Source organism: Polyodon spathula, chromosome 1 (genome assembly GCF_017654505.1).
Source record: "Polyodon spathula isolate WHYD16114869_AA chromosome 1, ASM1765450v1, whole genome shotgun sequence".
In the NCBI taxonomy this organism is placed as follows: Eukaryota; Metazoa; Chordata; class Actinopteri; order Acipenseriformes; family Polyodontidae; genus Polyodon; species Polyodon spathula.
In genome coordinates this window covers 105,737,436-105,760,343 of record NC_054534.1, presented here as the reverse complement: position 1 = coordinate 105,760,343, position 22,908 = coordinate 105,737,436, and the positions used below count along the sequence as shown (strand labels likewise).

Here is a 22,908-nt window from a genome sequence, read left to right as displayed (position 1 = left end):
CCACAGGTTTATGGTTCATAAGTGAATAAGTGCAAAGTAATTTTGTTATTTCTAGTGAATACGAACATCTGATTTTTGTATCAGAATACATGTCAAAAAATATTTGTTCGAATATTCAGATATTTGTCCCAGCACTAATATATATATATATATATATATATATATATATATATATATATATATATATATATATATATATATATATATATATATAATCAGCTTAACTTACTAATTAAGTAAAGTAAAAAAAATATTTGAATGTTCTGGTAGTTGGGGGTTGGAGGGTGGAGACAGAATCTATGTGTGGACTGGAATCAGGAAAAGGTATTGTGTCAAACTTACACTTGTATCTAAAAGTCTTTGTGACTGGTAAACTATCTGCTAGTGAGGGATTATGAACAGTGTAGTTAGCACTCCAAAGTGGAGTTTTGCTTTATTTTGTTTTTGTGTAAAAATAAATAAATATACAGGCACCGCCCTGTTTTAAACCTACCCATGCTTGTGGAGTGCTGTTTACAAGAGACAAGTGAAGACGGTCCTGCATGTGGCAAACATACCCCTCTTTGTCACAATGTGTGTGTGTGTGTGTGTCTATATATATATATACAGGGCGATATGACAGCAAAGACCTGAGAAGAGACTGTGTGTACTGTGTCCAAACTGGTCATTGTGATATAAGTGTTTTGTTACCGTTAAATCTGAGAAAAGTTTAGTTAAGTACTACTTGATGGAGAGGCTTTTGTTTTGTTTACTTTGTGTTTTGTTTGTGAAAATAAATATACAGGCACTGCCCTGTTTTGCAGCATAACTGAGAAGGGCTTAATTTACTCTGAAAGATAGTGTTAAAGGTTATACAGTGCTGCCTCGCTGTAAGGCTCTCGATTATAACGTGCCTCGGATATAATGCGCCTACAGCATGTCCCCCAATTCCCTATACTAGTGATTCTACAGTAAATAGAGTACTGGTGTTGTTTAAACTGTAAACAACTTCTCAGTCTAATTTCTGTTTCTGTCTCTCCCTTTTGATACAGTATCTGAACTGAAGAAAGGCACTTTATAACACAGACACCTTATTCAGCATTTGTTTCATAACTAAATAAATATTAGGCCTATTGCGTGTTTATCTTTCCTAATGTATTTACTTTTTTGCTGCTAGAGGAGCTGCAGCTTTCTCCAGGAGATAACGCTTCAGCTTCACTTTAGCCCCGCTGCATCAGCAGATTCTGGGGCGAGCCCATTCCCTCTTCCCCTTGCCTGACCCGCTCTCCTTGCACTTGGTTTGCTTGTCTCTCGCTTCGAACTGAACTCCCCACCACCGTTTAGCCAGGCTATTTTTTCTTTAAAAATAGCTTATTAAAATGAACCATGAGTCGTTGATTACATGGTGCTTTATGTATGGTTAATTCACGTAAAGTTACATTTTTGCTTCACTATATGTGCATTATAGAGAGGGAGTTATTTTATTTTGTATTTTAGTCAGATGTGTGTTGTTATGTGTCCCGCAGCGCCCCCCTCCCCAGTTTATAATGCTGAAATTGTGTGTCCCCCGAGACCCACATTATAGCCAAGGAGCACTGTGTGTGTATATATATATATATATATATATATATATATATATATATATATATATACACACACACAGTGCCTATAGAAAGTCTACACCCCCTTGAACTTTTTTTCACATTTTGTTGTGTCAGTGCCTCAGAGTTTCATGCATTTAAATGAGGATGTTTTCCACTTATATACACACCATACTCCACACTGTTAAGGGAAAAAAAGTTTTTATTGATTAAAAAAAAAATGGTTAAGTCTCCACCCTCCCCCTAAGTTAATGCTTGGTAGAAGCACCTTTGGCAGCAATTACAGCATGAGTCTGTTGGGATAGGTTTCTACCAACTTTGCACACCTAGATTTGGCAATATTTGACCATTCTTCTTACAAAAACTGTTCAAGCTCTGTTAAGTTCCTTGGGGAGCATTGATGGACAGCAATCTTCAAGTCACGCCACAAATTTTCAATTTGATTTAGGTCGGGACTCTGACTGGACATTTACCTTTGTGTTCCTTAGCCACTCCAGAGTAGCTTTGGCTGTGTGCTTTGAGTCGTTGTCATGCTGAAAAATCAACTTCCGTCCCAGTTTCAGCTTTCTTGCAGAGGGCAGCAGGTTTTGTCTTGACCGTGCTCCAAGGGATATTCAAGGCCTTTGATATTTTCTTTTTTTTTTTTAATACCCATCCCCTGATCTGTGCCTTTCAACAACTTTGTCCCGGAGTTCTTTTGAAAGCACCTTTGTGCTCATGGTTGAGTCTTTGCTTTGAAGTGCATTACCCAGCAGAGGGAACCTACAGGAACTGCTGAATTTATCCTGAAATCATGTGAATCCTGAAACAGGTGGAGACCACTTAACTTGGTGTGTGATTTTGAAGACTATTGGTTACACCTTAGCTAATTTAGGATTGCTATTACAAGAGGGGTGGATACTTATCCAACCAAGCTGTTTCAGTTTTTATTTTTAATTAATGTTCTACAAATTTCTAGAATATTTTTTTACTTAGAAGTTGTGGGGTAGGATGTGTAGATAAATGAAAAAAAAAACAACAATTATAATGCATTTTAATTCCAGGCTATAAGGCAAAAAAGGTGACAATTTTGAATGGGGGTGTAGACTTTCTATAGGCACTGTATATATAGTTGGGGTCTGCAAAAGTTCCCCTAATAAACAGCCTCATTAGTATATTAAAATTATTAATACCACATATGTAAGTGAAGTAAAGGATTTGGGGCAAACCTTAACAGCATGTGTTCAGGTTTTTGTTCACCTTCTGCATGCATGGGCTGTTGTCATTGTAATTACTGTCAGTTAAACTTATCCTGTTTGTCTGTTGTCTTACTAAATTCTTTTGAAATGAGATTTGAGCTGCTGAAACCACAGTGAACCAGCCTCCACACCCTACCCCATTTACTTAAAAAAAAAAAAAAAAACTGGTTATTCTCAGGATTTTCTTTAGGTCTGTACACCATTGTCATGAATGCAAATAACTAAGTTTCTTAAAAGCCTTTTATGTAAAAGCCCAGTTTCTGGGACTCAGCTGACAGCCTAGTTTCTCAGCACACATCACTGTGGAACACCTGCATGCACACACCACCATGCAACCCCTGCACACTCACACCACCATGCAACCCCTGCAAGCATACACCACCATGCCACCCCTGCACACTCACACCAACATGCAACCCCTGCACACTCACACCACCATGCAACCCCTGCAAGCACACACCACCATGCAACCCCTGCACACTCACACCACCATGCAACCCCTGCACACTCACACCACCATGCAACCCCTGCAAGCACACACCACCATGCAACCCCTGCACACTCACACCACCATGCAACCCCTGCACACTCACACCACCATGCAACCCCTGCACACTCACACCACCATGCAACCTCTGCACCCTCACACCACCTTGCAACCCCTGCATACACACACCACCATGCAACCCCTGCACACTCACACCACTATGCAACCCCTGTACACTCACACTACCGTGCAACCCCTGCACACTCACACCACCATACAACCCCTGCATGCACACACTACCATGCAACCCCTGCTCACTCACACCACCATGCAACCAATGCATGCACACACCACCATGCAACCCTTGCATACTACACACCACTAAGCAACCCCTGCATGCACACACCTAGCCATCACTTTTAGTGCATATTTCTGGAACAGAAGCACCTAGAACCACCATTCAAATGGTTCAAGACTCATAGGACCAGCCTGAATGTAGCATGCCCAGTTTTGTAGCAATTCTTTAAAAAAAAAAAAAAAAAATCAGGGTGCCCCTATGGCACTGTTAAAAAAACACATTTTCAGTCATATCTCTCAACCCAGAGCACCTGCAATCACCGTTCACAGGGTTCTAGACTCAGGGGACCAGCCTGAATGTAACATGCCATGAATTTGAAAACGCCAAAAAAAAGTCTAAATTGGGGTCCTTTTCAGCTGGGGACACGTCGCTTGGAGGGATCAACAGGTGCCCCGAGATGGACCCCCGTACTGATTTTCAAGCCTCAGGGGCTCCCGGAACCCGAGATATAGCACCCTGAAAAATGTCTATGAAAAATCCCATTATAAAACACCTTTGAGGCAACGTCCGCCTCCTGGCAGCGGGGTGGCGTACGAACCCTTGGCCGGTGATTTTCTTTAGTTGAGAGTCATGTGCACATGAAGAAAGTGCTCCCTAGTTCCTTGCCCCAGGGGTCATGGAGATATGAGGTATGATGAGACCACCCCCTCCCTATGGCAAATCCCATTATGAAAAAACAAAAGCGCTTCAGAATTTGGGACGTTATCTGCAAACCAAACCGGCCCAGAATTTGGGACATTATCAAAAACAAAGTGGCCCAGAATTTGGGAAGTAAATGAAAACAGGAGCAGCCTATATTTAAAACTATGATTACATTTGAGATAAACTAATGTATCCTGTAACAAAACTGCAATAGTGTATATATTTGATATTAAAATACATCGAGCAAACGATTATAGATATATGCTATTTGAAAGAAAAAAGTACACCACTACAGAAAAAAAAAAATCTTACATTTGTGCATAACATTGTCAAAAATACATTTTTTTTTGGGGGGGGGGACCCATGTACTTAGCTAGACTGTATTAGACTATACAAGAACATAAGAAAGTTTACAAACGAGAGGAGGCCATTCGGCCCATCTTGCTCGTTTGGTTGTTAGTAGCTTATTGATCCCAGAATCTCATCAAGCAGCTTCTTGAAGGATCCCAGAGTGTCAGCTTCAACAACATTAATGGGGAGTTGATTCCAGACCCTCACGATTCTTTGTGTAAAAACGTGCCTCCTATTTTCTGTTCTGAATGCCCCTTTGTCTAATCTCCATTTGTGACCCCTAGTTCTTGTTTCTTTTTTCAGGTCGAAAAAGTCCCTTGGGTCGACATTGTCGATACCTTTTAGAATTTTGAATGCTTGAATTAGGTCGCCGCGTAGTCTTCTTTGTTCAAGACTGAACAGATTCTCTTCTTTTAACCTGTCTGCATATGACATGCCTTTTAAGCCTGGAATAATTCTGGTTGCTCTTCTTTGCACTCTTTCTAGAGCAGCAATATCTTTTTTATAGCGAGGTGACCAGAACTGAACACAATATTCAAGATGAGGTCTTACTAGTGCATTGTACAGTTTTAACATTACTTCCCTTGATTTAAATTCAACACTTTTCACAATGTCGCCGAGCATCTTGTTAGCCTTTTTTATAGCTTCCCCACATTGTCTAGATGAAGACATTTCTGAGTCAACAAAAACTCCTAGGTCTTTTTCATAGATTCCTTCTCCAATTTCAGTATCTCCCATATGATATTTATAACGTGCATTTTTATTTCCTACGTGCAGTACCTTACACTTTTCTCTATTAAATGTCATTTGCCATGTGTCTGCCCATATAGATTATATATTAAACAATATAGACTATATATTTGTGTTTTGTTGTCCTTGTTCTGGATTGATTGAGGCTGTGATGAGTTTAGTTTGACTTATTTTTTCGGTTTGGACCCGATCCCAAAAATCTCCTCAGATGTGAGGGCACTGATTGTACTTAGACTAGATGGTCATCAATCAGGAAACTCAGACAGTATGAAAAATATATTGTTAAAAAAAAAAACGTAAAACCAGTATTATTCTCAGGTTTAACGGTTCATTTTCAAACTCCAAAGAAGAGTAAACTGTGAATTCAGTTTTCTTCAGTGTGCGCAATGTATTTACAGGCTGTTTGCCAGGAATACAAGCCTGTCGTCCTGCTCTGGATCCAAGGTCGCAAGCTTTTTGTTTACCTCGAGTACACAGAGGAGCGTACCTACAAAGCATTTTCAGAACAGATTCGCTGGTAGGATGGGACCAGCAAATACGAAGCTAGTTAACACGAGCAGGAAAGGAATGGCACGCCCACTGCTTGTCTTTGGCAGAAATGTATTGCCATAGATCAATATTAATTAATCACTGTAAACTTCCTATACCAATAATAACTTGCAGTTCTGGCAAAATGTTTAATGATTAAAGCTTTGAATTTTATACTTGCAAAAGTGTCCACTTTCAAACAAAACAAACCACAGACAATATGAATTTTATTATTTTATTAAAACAAAACAGATCTCTAGATAATATTTCAAACAGAAACATACATTTAACTAAATAGGCAACTCTCCAGAATGAAAAGTATATTTACCATTGATGAAATACAGCAGGTTGAAAAGGTCTGGTTGCGATAACTCAGGTCTAAATTCAGTCAATGAAGAATTCCACTTGCATAGCAAAAATCCCAAAGACTAGCTAAATATTCAGAATCGGTGTCTTTGAAGAAGGAAGTGGTGTTCTCAAAGTTATTGAATATCCCACATTGATTGTCATTTGAAGTTTTTAATAACAGCGCTCCTTATTGTAAAGCATAGCAAATACATATAATAATTGTCCAGCTTACGCTAGCCAACAAATTTACCTCGGCTGACTATTAAATTAAACACAATTTGTTTTATCTTTTCAGTTTTCAGAACTTTCAAAGTTTCCTTTAATAGTTCAAGTTTTCATCCAACAGTTTTCAAAAATTTGAGCAGAGTATTCACCGGAAATGGTAGATTGGTCCTCAAATCAAATGGTCATAGGTAGATGGAATCTTTTTTGATCTCCTTCTAGTGCACAAAACCTTTTCTTAAACTTTCGCCAAAGGGGTGCGTTTGCACTCTCAGCCAATCACTGTCTTTCTCAAAAGAAGTTCTTTGTTTGGTGGCTGATGAAAGAGGTGTGTTTTAACTTCAAAGGTGTTTGAAGATAATTGCCTAATTTTGAATGAATGGTGTAAAACTTGTTTTTCTCATAACTTTCTTAGTCTGATTTGAATTTTCATTAGACCTGTAAATATGTGTTGCTCAGTCCAATACAAATATTTTGATACCAGATTGGATATACCAACCAAATCTGTCATCTCAACACACTGTTTCACCCTTTTAACTTAACTATAACATTTTAGGAAAATATTTTACTAATAATCTTTATTACAATACATATATCTATTTAGTTTCATGTAAAAAGTTGTTTTACAATATTTCAAATCACTGTTTTCAGTATTTTCTCCATATAAACAGTTTAATCATTATAGTTTTTCCTCAAAATGCCAAGTTACATGTTTGTTTGTTTGTTTGTAATAGATTAATCAAACTGTATTGATTAATAAGATCTTGCATAAATATCATGTGTTCTCATATAATTCTTCATTTCTCTTAAGAGAAATACTTTAATCAAGTCCATTGTTCCCTTAAATAAATTATTCAGATCTCTCCAGACCATTGTCACCTTTTTGGAGATGCTTAACTTCAAATAAATTGTATCTTCCGGGACCAGTTGCATATCTGTTCCTGTGTCTGTTTCTTAATCTAATCAAGAATCACTTTTAAATTTCCAAAGACTATTTGCCATTCATTGTTTATACAAAGTTGTTTAAACCTTAAAGCTAGTCTGCAGCTCCGTCTGTAGATGAGAGGAATTGAAAAAGGCGGGGGGGGGGGGAATCAAAACTCAGATACCTTCCAACCATCTGTATTAGTAAAATGATAAATTACATTCAGTCATTAATTTTCCCCACAACAGGACCCAAGTAACAGACCTAATTATTTCCAGAGTAGGTGTCAAACCACAATTACAAAAAAATTCTGACTGCACAAGAGTGTGTTGCGTAATATGGATTGAGTATAAATTAGAATTCATAGGTACTGTTTGCATTTGTGTACAACAGCACTTCACATATTCCATTCAAAATGACATGATTTCATTAGGTCAGTATAAAGGTACATATTTATAAATGGGTCTAGTTTCTGTTCCAATGGAGAGAGCAAACTTTCTTCTATAGGAAACATACAACAGCATGTTACTGTGTGACGGTTTATGAGGAGCACATTTTCTGTATTGCTTGGAAATCAGTAAATACATGAAATATGATTTACGAATGCCACTTGAACAAAAATCCAGATGAATGTGTTTTATGGTCTTGGAAAACTGCTTTGCTGGAATGCACCCTCAGAGTTTGAAAACTATTTGTTTGATGCCTGACAGGTTTCCAGTGAGTATTAATACTGCATTACTGGAGTTGAAACAGGAACCATATTCATGGTATTTAGAAATGTACATTGCATTCATATGTAACATTATCATAATAATGATTAATGTTTTATATGGAATAGCTAATATCAGTCAATGTGATTAACAAGGAAATAATGCTGTACATTTTAACAAGCCTTCCCCTTTACTGATTTTTCCAAGCACTGTAGAAAGAAATTTGTTGAAGTGTGCATTCTTGCAAAATATGTCATTTGGTCTTACTGAGCCACTGAAATGTATGTTCTACTTCAGACTGCAGTATATTTAGGGAAGTTCTGGTTCTCTTATCTATAAGGTGAAACTATTTAAAAAGTTTACTTTATTGCATTAATATTAGATTTTATTTTACACATTACAGTAAGTAAAAGAGTATTATGCAGAAATATATTTTTTTGTCAAGTAAACATTCAAGCTAGTGTTTTTTTTTTTTTTTCCTGAATAATTTCCACACAAAGAAAGTACTAGATTTGTGTGTGTGTGTGTGTGTGTGTGTGTGTGTGTGTGTGTGTGTGTGTGTGTGTGTGTGTGTGTGTGTGTGTTTGTGTGTGTGACATTGCTCCTGTGTGTGTGTGCTGGGTTCGAGTTATGGTTAAAAAAAACTTCCAACTTCCTCCCCTCTTCCTGAATCCTGGAGTCACCACTTCTGCAAGAACTCCTGGATACTAAACAGGGTTAAAATACAGTGTAAAAATCAGACAATACCAAAGTGAATTATGAGTTTCACATTGTTTCAAATATGATCTATAATTGCATTAGTGTTTTTTTTTTTTCTTCACACTTACCTGTTATAAACATTTCAGTCAGATTGGGCATTCTGTGGAATGAAAGGCTAGTGTCAAGTGATGAGGTAATGCCTTTATACTTAGAATAGGAAAGTGAATGCAACAGGTTAAAAATATTCACAGAAAACCAGAAGTTTACCGGATTATAGTCAAATGCATTTCGAAATGTCTGGAGGATAGGAGTGTTCGATACAAGTTTGGTACAAAATCAAGGCTGTTCTCATGTTCACCCGGTTTAGTGTGACAGCCAGATGAACATGCATGATCAGCATGTAAGGATCCCTGTTCTTTGAAAGAGAGCCCTAATAAAGAGGTCAGTTTTGCAGTTGTGTATTTGTGAAAATGCCTAGGACTTGAAGTTAAATATATGGTCAAAGCTATTTGGTTGAATACGATTAAATCAACTGAGAAAATACTGCTTTTATATGTTTAAAAAAATACGTGTGAAGTTATTAATGTTGTAGTCACCCTGAGTATTAAATGTTTGCAGTGAGGTGTAATGGTTTTACTCTGTCATTAGAGCACCATCACGTTATTAACCATGTTTTTCATGGAAGGAGTTGGAACACTTGCCCTTTGAACCACAAACAAATGTCACTGATTGTAAAATTAGACGGATGTAGTTACACCATATTATAGATTCCAGTTCAATAAGTGCTGTCACAGCATGCCATAGCACATATACTTCTATAACCCTACAGCTCTCTGCTCGGCTGGGAAACCCCTGGTTTTGTTTGACCAGCTGGTAATGATGTCTTATATTCTGGAACTTCCATTACTGTCAGGGGCTGACTGTTTTCATAAATTACACTGATCTCAAAATTAGACTGATGTGGTTAAATTATAATGAGATTCAAGTTTCAAAGTGCTCCTTTTATCTTTCAACCTAAACACATCTTTAACCCTACACCTCTCTGCTGAGCTTGGAACCCCCTGGTTTTGTTTGTTCAGCTAGTAATTAAATATTAAAATAAATCTTATATGCTGGAACTTACATTACTGACAGGGGCTGATCTATTTTCATAAACCACGCTCTTCAGACTAGAAGAGTTACCATAGTAACTCGAGTTAAAATGAGAATCCTCATTAAAGTTTTCTGAAATTAAACCATTAATTAAACAAAAATATAAATATATCAACTATATAGAATACATAATTTTTTTTTCTAAAATTTAGCACAGCTTTCAGTTTTTAGTAAGGCATGAAATATAATTCAATAAAACCTGATAACAATATGCTTATTTACTCCAAGGTCGCTAAATTGAGGTCATGGAGGTGGATATTTCCTTTAGCCTACTGGATTGGATATTAAGATGTCTCCTTTATAAGTGTGCGTCGTTGTTCCCGTAATTTGATAGGTGCAAAGGTGTTAGGTGACTCCAGTTACGTTTGGTATGCTTTGATTTGTAAGCGTTCTGCTTTAGTTTTGTCAGCTGTATCTTCACGTTGTGTAACTATTGCTTGCTCTCTTGCTTCCTGATTTTGTAGTAATTAATTTTTTTAAATGTGTTTTTTTTCCCCAGATAATTCCAGTATTTGTGTTTTGAACCCAGAAAGAGCTCACCGATATACAGCACGCCCTATGCATCTTGGATCATCCTCCACCCACCTCACCTCTGGGTTACCCCTCTCCCCCTGCCCACCTCGTCCTCCTCAGCTCCCAAGCCTAATGGCCCCTCTTCTGGATCTTAAAATTGGATTGTCTACTCAAGAGAAGCATCACTGTCAACATGTGATACATATGTAATCTGGTCATTTGATTGTGACCGTACTGCATTGTTTTGTGTATTACGGACCTGTGTAATTGTTTGGTTTTCAGTAAAGGCTTCATTGGTATTACACTTGCGAAATCTCTTTGTGAAAGGCATTGTTCTTGGTTCTAAAGATGTGTGAGCCTGTTTCCCTTCTGGTACCTCAGTGGATGCGCGGCAGACTCACTCCGGTGAGGGAGCTGAGGGGGTCTAGGTTAAAATTTGAGGGGGCTACACTGGACGTTGTGTGGGCATGTAGGGGAGACCGGGGTTGGTTGTCACACGTTTTATTCTTTATTATTTTCCTCAATCTGGTGCCATGCTGCAAGGTTCTGTTCCTCGTTATATTGAAGAATAACTTCACATATTTATTTATTTCAGCATAACTTTATTTCAAATATGATATTTAGATGGTTGAAAACGCGCCGGTCACTTGTGACACCCTGCCCCGTACTGGGGTTGGTTGTCACAGCTCATGATCTTGCTTTTACAGTAGACAATAATGAAACATTTTTAGTTTTTTTTTTTTTTTTTAAATAACATAAAGTTTCTACTGTTACAATGACAGAAAAAGTTGTATTTTTACTTTTTATGTGAACATAAAAAAATACAGACCTATATATATTTGAAATGTTGACCCATGCTACAAAATAATACCACAGCCTCCACAGAACCAGAGGACAAACAGCAAATCATTTAAATAAGCGTTACATGGTGAAAGATCCCACATTTTGGTGTAAAAAATTAGAAAGAAAAAATATAAGACTTCTTCCTATAAGATTTACATGTGACAACCAACCCCCAAAGCTATGTGACAACCTGCCCCAGCCAGACTTTACATGATAATTTAGTTCTCTCAGTATTACTGGGAGAACCTACTGGTTTTGTTTTTACACTAAAATATAGCCAGTATCTGGTTATATTTAACATGGCCACCAGCTCAAACAAACTCCAATACTACTAAGAGTTATAACATAAATAACAAGATATGCAATTTGTTTTTACTTTGGGTTTGAAAAAAAATGAAATATGTGCTAACCTTTATGTTAGATGAAATTGACCTCAAATTACAAGATGGTTGACTTCCAGAAAATAGAACAGACATTTCAGTGTTAGTATCACCTGTCTGCGCCATCTAGTGTCATAGATATAAGAACCGTGACAACCAACCCCGATCTCCCCTATAGTGTCACTGTTTCGATATCTCTCGCAAAACTTCAGTATTATTGTGGAATATAATGCAGATTAAGTGTCTATTATTATTGTTGTTGTTGTTGTTATTGCTTAGTAATAATAATAATAATAATAATAATATATAATAAATCAACAGACGCCTTTATCCAACATAGTTTACAGTGTTACAGTGCAGTATGAAGTAAGGACTGTTGTAACAATGTAGAGGCTGGGTGCGAACCGCCTACCCCCACACACCTCAAGCGAGCGTTCAATCGCTCATATGTGAATGGGGCCTTAGAGGCAAACGATCCAATATCGACAAAATATGTGGTCTCGGCTCGTTGGGCAATTGACCCTGGTGCGGATCGATTCTTTTTGCCCTGTGAGACTGCTAGCCTGGGCTGGTAGGTGACGTAATCACACGCAAAGACATAAGCCGGCTATTTTGTACAGCGGTATCGGCGCCATGTTCTAGTACAAGAGGTACCTGGGTTCGCGCCCGCCCTCCGCCCGTGTGTGGATTGCCTTTCCCCGTGTGAGGCGGGAAGTGAGATCGTTATAATACTTCTGATACTAATAGTCGTCCCAGTCCTTCATTTAACTTTTATTTTTTTAATTGGGTTTTTAAGCATACATATTTCAAAGCAGAGCGAGCAGACTGTAAAACGAATGCAGGTATATCGTTTATTTTAAGTCTGGTTTGGTACAGAGTTACAAAGTTGCAATTTTCAGCAGTGGTATTCATGCATGATTGCTACATTGTATTGCTGCGTGTTGCAATTATAAAGCGTGGCAAAGAAGAAAAATCCCACAGACACTGTAACATAACAAAACCGTTCAATTTCTCTGAGAACTAGCAGAAACAGCAGTTTCCTATCTATATTTGATTCAATGTTTTAGTTATGGGAGAATACATCTGACGAATGTTTTGTTAAAGATGAGGTAGCAGCTTATTTACAACCCTTGACATTTCATTGGCTGAGCGTATTTTGTCCCCTGTATTGAAAGCTCGTCGCGTTTACACTGTCACAAACATTCCGGATCGAGAAGATAAGAGGACGGATTCCGGTCCCTTTTTGCTAGTGTAAACGCTCCTGAGCAAGCCTCCAAATCCGTCCTTTAATCCTCTCAAATGCTGAGTTCGTGTTCCGGACTGAGAGGACAAGGGGACTATTCCGGTAACCTTTTTTTTCGGTGTAAAAACTCCATCTAAAAAAGTACAATGCATTTCTATATATGTTTTATATTAAGTACTGATGATATTCTAGCGATCTCGGTTTAACGCTGGGCGAGGCAATCCACAGTGGCGGAGGGCGGTCGCAAACTCAGGACCTCTCGCATGAAAGCATAGCACTGATATTCGAGATCGCTACAATACGTTTAATATATACAGTGCTGGCCGAATGTATTTTTTGTTATGTAGTTTACATTTTAAGATGTGTAGCGACTACGGGCTAAACCTAATTGTTTTTCATCCATCTATCGGTCACGGTGAGTCGAAGCCAACCTGGCAGACACAGGCAGGACTATACCCTGCATAGGGCGACAGGCCATCGCAGGGGAGCTAACGGGCAGTTTAGAAAGGGTAATTCACCATGTCTTTGGACTGTGGGAGGAAACCAGAGTACCCGGAGAAAACCTACCGAACACGGAGAGAACATGCAAACTCCACTCAGACAGACCCTTGAAGCAAGAATCACACCCAGGACCGCGGAGCTGTAAGGCAGCAGCGCTAACCACCGCGACACCGTGCCGTCCCTAATTGTTTTCTATTACAGGTGTCAGAAATAATGTCTGAAGGACGCTTGTGCAACTTCACTGATGACGAAAGTAGAGTGAAGACAGGATACAACCAGCAGGGCGTCAGCTTCTTTTCTTTCCCCCTCGAAGTACGCATGCCCCTATGTGAATGGATGGTAAACCACAATGCAAAAAGGCTTTAGAGCTTTTAACGTCATTTCATCTCACCGACACAGGGCAGGATCTGTAACAGCAGTGTATCACACAACACTGCCCGGTACACACAAATAAAATAAAGAAGTCAAGAACAAAGAACTGTAACATTTCTAGGTTATATTTAAACGTTTAAGCAAGAGGTAGAAGAAGGAGTAATTAGAAATGTTAAATAACATTGTTTATACTGAAAGTTAGAGTAAATGTAGCCTAATGTTTAAAAGTAAACCAGTAAGAGTTGCTAATTATTATTATTATTATTATTATTATTATTATTATTATTATTATTATTATTATTATTATTAATACGTCTTGAATCGTCCAGGAAAACTTACATTCGAATGTAAGTACAACTTACGGAGATGACATAAATGCCAGTGACTAATTGTACAACGTTTAAAATTTATTGGTAATCTGATAAATAACCATTGGATATAAGTATAAAACCTATCAAACAATTTAACCTAATTAAATCGGTGTATTAGCCATAATGTCCTAGATGCAAATATAGCCTTCATCCATGGAAGTAGGTATACATATATATATATATATATATATATATATATATATATATATATATATATATATATATATATATATATATATATATGCAAGTACATCTCTAATGTTTTGCCCAGGACGGTGCCACGTTGGAATATATTTTTGAAGACTAACAATTTCAGTAAGAATGTAAAATATTTATGAATAATATACAGTTTGATTTGCAGGGGATTGTCATAGCTTGATGAGTTTCATACCACATCCTTTGGCTGATTTCCTCCTTCACCCATTTAACTGCATGCACTTGTGGGGACACAGTTAAACTCAGCTGCATTCAAAATAAATCCTTATAACAGATTTAAAAAGGCTTTGAATTAATTAACATTTCATTGTGTAGGATTAACAAGGCAATTTCTCCTTTGAAAACAGAACAATTTTGAAATACTGTACTGAGATCTCATTGTGGGCTGAATAAGTCAAAAGTGAATCTCACAATCTCATTTTCTGTCCAAGTTTTATTTTATGGAAATTTTACAACATAGCTGATTCTTATTTAATAACACTCTTTTTCTGGCTCAATGTTACAATGAACTTTGTTGCTTTAGTGCTAATGTTGATGCATATTGTGATAAGGAGAGAAACCGATATTAATCAGACATTTATTATTTCTTGACTTACATTCACATTATTATTTGTGCAAAGAACCGTCAGGCTTTTGTACCTAGAATAGGGGATTTATTTAACCACATGGCTACAGCATACATCCTTTGAAGTAGAAAGAATAGCTGTGTTTTATTCTGAAAGTGTGGTTGACATTATGACAAACAAAATGTATAAAGTTCCCGAGGAGAGATGTCAACTTAGAAAAAGAGGAAGAGAAAACATTTGGCGTTAAGTACCAGATGGTGACGACTGCAGTGTAATGCATACCAGCTGAATGTCTCAGTTATGGTACAGTACATATGTACTGTGGTACACTTTTATAACAGTTTTACAGATCTTATTACACTATCAATAGTGTGGGTCTTCTTGACTTGTATTTCCTTTTATATTACTGCTGGAGTTCCAGCATCATTTGTCAAGGCCGTTTGACGTCTTCGGCCTGAAAAGCAAGATTACAGGAAGTAACTGTAACACTAAATTTATTCAAAGAACTCTAACATAGTATTTATTTGAATTCACTGAACAGTAACATTACATTTGATATCATTTGAGTTTTAAGTCTTTGCACTTGGCCCAGGATCGCATGTTCCTATCAAAAAACTACAGAGCCCATGCATTCAGCTGCAAGGAGACAGCAGCTCAGTTGTTATAGTACTTGTTTGGTAAACATTTTAATATAACAGTTGTTTGTACCACACTCAAGTAAGATGTTATACATAAGAAAAAAAAAGTACAAAGCAGGCGAAAATATGGCTAATCTAAGGTTAAAGTGAGTTCCCTAGCAGAACCATTGCTTTGTTTAATAAATGGCATGTCATTTGATGCATGGTTCAGGCCTGTAACATAGTGTTTTAGTTGAATAACAATGTGTGAGAAGCAATGTATGGTTCCATGGGAAGTTAAAACTTACCTTTCCAAAGGAAACACATGAAAAGAGCAATGATTACAACAACGTCAAATGCTAGAAGGATTGCCGTTCTCAGACGTTCCCGAACATTGCATTTCTCATCTGGAACTGAAGACAAAAAGAGAAATGAACACTATTAGACACAACATCTTTACTTCCATTTTTCCAAATCAAATAGGGATTTTTCCAGCTTTTTTGGCGCAACACTTCAAGTAAGTGATAAAGATTTTATGAAAAGAACATTTCACTTGCAAACTTGTAACTAGTGCAAATATTAGATGCCAATGATGTTATTATTAAACAGTGGTGGGTATATAAACAGATGCAGTGGGAGCCTGGAACTAAAAATTACTATCACTACTTTATTTGTATCCAGTGAAAGGTAGGCTATATAGTAAATGCACATCCACTTGTGTGTCTCAATTTTACACACATGAAAACAGAAACGACATTCTTTCATTTCTGAGTGCATCAGAATTTGAGGATGATATGAGGTGTCTGTCCCCTTGTCTCTACAGATGTATAAGTGTATAAATATCACAATTACTGTACATTTTAACTCTCACTGCAAAACACATTAATAGAAACCACATTTACCACAGCATGAACTAAAACAGGACTATATTTAAGGTTTTGCCCACTCAGCTCAATTTCTTAAATATTTTTGTTGAATCTAGATTTCACCCCAAAAGATATTAAACTGCTAAACCCTTTATTAGGCAATTTTGCAGTTTATCACATTTATCTCATCACATAGCATACTATGCATTTACTCATCAAAGTTATCTATAAACGCATGCTTATTTGTAAAATTATTTTAAAAATGCATTACAAAAAAGAAAACCGAAATGAAAAGAATGTAAAGTTAGTTCTAGACAATAAAGACATTTCATGAATTGGTTTATTATTTTAAAGAAAGTCGATAATGCAGATTGCTACATCTTGATATGGCTGATCCATTTTTGTACAGTAGTAAACCTAAGATCTCGCCCTCCGAGAGCTGGTCTCAATTGAGGTGAGACAATTACGCTATCAGTCAACCAAGGCTGGGTGATGGACCATCAGCCCTCCAGAAGGGACACTGTAGCCTCACACCTAGAATCACGACATGCCTTTAAGTGTTTAATAATTCCGGAGGGTGCACCAGTATGACAAGAACAGCGAGCTGCTCACCGCTCTCTGTCATCAACTATCCACAACCAGAAACACATATTCCCTCGTCAAGGAATAGACTATGCATTAGTAAATGGTCCATTACAGTACCAGCGAGCAAAAGGGATTGTATTCTTGACCGACACTGACCAGACTGCAGAAGATAATCGACAGATTGATATCTGCAGGTGCAGGTGTAGGTGCCCCGGATGTCAGTTTGGGTTCCATCCAGAGTGATTTCCTGATTGTTACTGAGATGAAAGATACCATGAGAGATGTTTCCCCCATCCTTCAGCCACCTGCACGGACCTTCTGCAGTTACATTGCAGGACAATGTGATGCTGCAATTCTCCACTGCATCCTTTCTTGAGATCACAAGCTTTTCTGTAAAAATGACAAACAAAACTGTTGTCACACTGTACTATAATGAGGGAACTGTAGTGCGTGGTTTGCCTTGGCTCCCCAATGGCAGGTTTCATTAGCAGTTCTCTTAGGCTACCTCGTCTAACGTTAGGTAGCCCAAAATTAGTTTTAATTGCTAAAACAGACATGGGGCCTAGTGGACAACGTAAGGCCTGGGTAAAGCAAACAAAATGATACTAAGAAAGTAGGGTGCACCGTAGGCTGAAATATAGTGTTGTAAAAAAAAAAAAAGACACAGATGAATTATTTAACTGATTAACTTACAAACTAGTGGAGATTTTATTTTGTTTTGAATTTATTTGCCACGAACAAAGGCCTGGGCTCTACAAAAAGACAGCAGAAAGCACAAGTCTACTCCTACATTTGCAAAGCCAACCTTAAGACTACAGCTTGTGACAAGCAGCTATGGTAGACTAGGTGGAAGCTTACCCATCACACAGAGTTTGTATAGCCTGCTGTCCTTTATCTTTTGATCTTGTGTAATCCTATACAAGCCTTCGTCGCTTTTGTGAAGGTTCCGCAAAAGGAAGGAGGCATTTTCAGGAAAAAATTCAATGCGGCCTTTATCATACTCAGCATAAATGCTTGGCTCTGACGTCTGAGCAAAATAAATTAGGATTGATTCGAAACTCTTGCCCGGGTCTTTTTGGACTTGCCACTCGGTCACTTTACCAGAAGACTCCAGACCTGGTATGAGAATATTTGCCCCTCTCTCTCCATAGAGAATGACTTTTGTGAAATCCTCTTCTTCGCAAAGAACTGCAGATAAAATAAACAATTGAAATTTAAAACACTGTATGGAACCCTACTGCTGCTCTTCATGTTGATGTGATTAACAGGCTTGACCTTAGTGCAACATACTGGATTTTCCGAGAAGGTATTGTAACATAAACCAACATGGATGCACTAATTCATCTTGACCAGAAAAAATGTGTCACCTCAACTGAAATTCTAACATATAACAGGGTAAAGCAGGTGTTAGAGAAACCTGCTGAGATTTGATTAAATCAATATTTGTCTTTGTAATATTAATTACATGACTGTTTTAACATCGAATAAGGTTATGTCCTCACCCACAAAGTGTGTACAATAAGTGTAGGTGAGATTTGTATTTGTATTTTTAATTTTTCATTCATGGTTGAAATTAATGCATGCAATTCACTCTGCAGTAGCCTGAACATGAGGGCAGGGTGTGTGTGTGTGTGTGTGTGTGTGTGTGTGTGTGTGTGTGTGTGTGTGTGTGTGTTTAGAAATGAGCACCACACTTCAGCTAAACCGATGTTCAGTTGCTTCTTTGTATTCTATAGGGCTATAGTTTTCACACTGGCATTTTTAGAGTGCCAACTGCTTGTAAACGGCTTTGTTCACACTTACCCTAATGCGATTTTCATTACTACTGACCATTGGACTAACTAATCCACACGCTGGATTAGTTTTAACTATGCATTAACCGAAATAATTTTGCAAACATACTATGCCAAATAAAAAATACAGCAACTCACTGTTTTGATTGTGCACGTGTCATGCACGTGCAGATATGCCTTATAGATGTTCAGATGAAAAACTGTCATGCCAAGTCAGCTCCAGCTTTAGTTTGTCTACATCGAAGAAAAACTAAGTTGCATTTAAGTTTGATTTTTATATCCATTTAAAGCCTCGTTTGAGACTGGTAGGCATTTCTGAAACTTACTGCAAAATGTAATTTTGGCAAAAATCTTTACTATAATTTGTTATATATTAAATTTATAATGACTTTATAATATTATTAATTATTATTATTTTATTATATTATTATTATATGATAATAATAATAATAATAATAATAACAAACGTAGCACATACTTGCTTTGCAGTCAGCAAAAATGTTGAAATATGCTGGAGAGACTTTCAGTTTAAGTTTCAAAGCCGTATCAGTGAAGCAATTATAATAAGTTCTGTGCATTTGTCAATAAACTCTTATAGCAAAACAGTTCATTCAAACACGACTTCCCATGAAAAATTCCTATGAAATTTAAAAGCCCTTTTAATTTGTATAAGCACCTCGCCCATATAAAATCTGGAATGGCTAATTATAATATAAAATGAGGAAAACGAATTCTGGGATGACTGATTCGTTGTGCTTTGCGTGGCGAAATACTTCATTTTAAAAACAAATCGACCCTGCTCAACATAACAGAAGGTATGTTAATCAAATATTCACTAACTAAACATAACACACATGCTAACACTATGCAGATCCAGTCATATCGAAAACATGCACCGTCAGCCACGATTTCGCTCTCCCTATCCATTCCCGCGCTCATAACTCGATCGAAATGCTAGCACATCAATCTAAGAACAGCACAGTATAATATACTATCAATCCAGTATCAACACATTCCTGATTTCTCATTCCGAAATGCCTCAAAACTGCAGGTTCTGATCGAGTACTGTACGAAATGCAAATACTGTATATATGCAAATACGGTAGAAGCACAATGGCTTATAAATGTTATTATTGCAACATAAACGTCGGAAAAGTTCAGAGTGCAGCACTTGTCCACTGTACCAAAATAATACATTCTTACCAGTTACTCCTACAAGAAGGATGGCCGTAAGCAAAAAACATCGGAGTTTAAAAGCCATGAATATACTTCAAGAAAGCAAGACAAAATGGCAAATTCAATCAAATAAACAGTTTCCTTTTCAAGATTAACGTGACATTTGGGAAGCTGAGAGCTCATCTAGACTTCTGAGGATGCATTCAGTCTCGGTGCGGCGCTTCTTATTTCCTATATATACTCTTTGGTCGCTCGGTTTCCTGCCCGAAAAGAAAGACTTTTGTCACGATTCTGTCTTTGTTTTTTTTTTTGAAAGACACCGAAGGCTACTGGTTAAAAAAGAATAATTAACAAATTCCAAAACATTTGCTGTATTTTAATATAAACTGAAGACATGTTGTCAATGTGATGTAAGTATAAACTTATTATAGTGTAGTAATGTTGTGCTTACATAATACAGCCCCTTCATTAGCGCGGGACTTGTTATATATTGTGTTTTGTGTTCAAGGGAATGTGATAATAGATAGGGCGATGTGTGTGGGTGTGAATATAGGAGAATGAAGACAGCCGAACACGCAGGTTTGGTCACAGAAAAAGTCCCGTATAGTAAAGCTAGTGTTATTTTCAGAGGTAAAAGTAAGGCACTGTGCTTGTTCGGGCATGCCTAAACATTGCTTAAACAACTGCTAAGAAAGCAGGGAAGCGCCCATTCAAATCGGCTACGCTGTGCATTTTCCAGTCTTTTACATCGTTATTAATGTCATTTCTCATATGTTTCCACCAGTAGGCAAATAGTATGCACTTATTTATGCAATAAATATGCAATACATTGGGTCTTGTACATTTTTTTTTTTTTTTTTTTTTTTACTTCTGCAATGCGGTGAATTTTTTTTTTCTTTTTAGAGAAATTAATTGTCTGTTTCCAGTTTAAGTTTGCGAAAAAAATATATAATTAATGGTAAATGTATCTCTGTTTGACAATTGGAAAACATACATCAGATCGCAATTAATTGCAGGTATACCAAAATCCTGCAAAGCGTACCACTTTCAATATACCGGTTTCTGTTACATGGGTCAAGATGTGGTTGGCATACCGCATTCTGATGACGTACCGTTTTGCGTCCCGTGGAATCTTTACACCCCTTGGCCTTCGGGTCTCTTCGGAACACAAAACGATGCAGGTTTTTTAATTTAAATTTTACATAACAAACAGTGTTTTGTAAACAGAGGATCTCTGCCATGATTGACAAAACAACACAACCAGAATCAGATGCACACGGACACACACCCCTTCCCGCTTAAATGGAAGGGGATGCATGTGCATGTTAGCTTCACATTTTGCTAGCAAAATAAATATTTATTTAGCAAAAACGTTTATTTTTTATTGTTTTTATGTAGTCTCTATCAGACCTGTGGTAAGTTATATTTATTTAGAATTGTTTACTATAACTGCAATCACAATTGCAAAGCTGTTTTGTTCAATTACAGTTAGTTATGCTGCAGTAATTAGAGTTAAACTAAACAGTAATATAAACAATTACACACATTAACATGTTTACTCTATTTATTCTAAATAACCAGCAATAATCACTGGTATAAAGCAGAAACACGTGTAGCGCAGAGGATAATGATCCCCGTCCTAGTGGCTGATGGGTTTATAATGCTACCATCAGCATAACACACGTACTTTCATCTCGACTAGAGAGCTTGCACTCTAGTTGCGTTCGTCTTTTAAATGCATGGTCGCAGGTTTGCGTCCCGGTCCTGCAGTTCTGTGCAGTTCAATGGAGTGTAAAACCCAGTCGTTACAAGGGCAGCTGCAGCGAACCATGTGAAATGGATTGTGTATGTGTAACGGAGAGAGAGATGCTCCCACTTGAAATAATCTAAAACGCCCCCTCTTTTTATTGGGTTATATGCTGGTTGGTGCATTTTGATGAATTTTGTAATCCCACTTTGGTTATATATTGATATTTCTATATACCGTCCTGCACTAATGCCCGTGTTTGAACTGTACCGCTTTGAAAATCTGGGGAGGAGAAAAAGAACACTATACAGGTGTATTCAAGCTGTCTAAAATCCCTTTCACACTGGCATGCTCTATCCGGGTCAGGACCCAGTGTCATGCCGGTCAGCTATGTGATTTCACACTGCTTTTGATAAAGCAGGGTTGACCTGGGTGACAGACTCAAGTACACAATGCTTGTATCAATGCCCCAGAAGCAGCTTGTTACAGACGCTTCTATCCAAGCTTCTCTGGATTGAACTGTCGGCTGAAATGTTGATTAGAGCAAACGTTTCTTCATCCCTGCTGCAATCTGGCTAGTGGTGTGTCTTAAACAACAGAAATATAGCTAAACAGAATAAGCAGAAACGTTCCTTGAAGCCTTCACGCAGACATAGCTGTTTGTTTTTGCATCAGCTCATGAACAGCTGCCAAGCATTTAGTCTCGAGACCCGGGCAGTGGTTTCACACTTCGTGGGATTGTGACCCATGTAGCCAGAACAGGTAGGAGTGCCAGTGTGAAAGGGGCTTTAGTGATTCAAAACTCTAAATAAATCTCACATACTAGTATATAAATATCCTGTTAAAGGTATATTTTTAGATAGCTACAAAAATTCATGAAAATATTTGCACCCCTTAACTAATAAACATTATCATTTAATGTGCAGCATTCCTAAAGCCTGTAAATAAAAGCCTTGTAGCAGTTAACTCCTTCCAGTTCCCTATGTGCTAAAGTGTGGCAAGGGCTAGTCAACATCTTTATCAGTGGCAGGAATATTTCAATTGTGTTTAATTCTGCTTTGGTGAGATCATTAGAAATATCTGCTGCTGCCCTCCTGGGTTTGTAGAGTAAGAAGAAAAACAAAGAAAT

General features: G+C 37.5%; 1 long non-coding RNA gene across 3 annotated transcripts in view; it reads left to right on the top strand.

Moving 5' to 3' along the window:
* Nucleotides 1-10,807, top strand: part of LOC121302444 — a 50,508-nt gene extending 39,701 nt beyond the window's left edge. For all 3 annotated transcript variants that reach the window (XR_005947709.1, XR_005947705.1, XR_005947712.1), the window contains one exon: nucleotides 10,490-10,807. This is a non-coding gene — a long non-coding RNA (uncharacterized LOC121302444). The remainder of the gene's footprint in view (nucleotides 1-10,489) is intronic.
* Nucleotides 10,808-22,908: the final 12,101 nt, after the last annotated feature.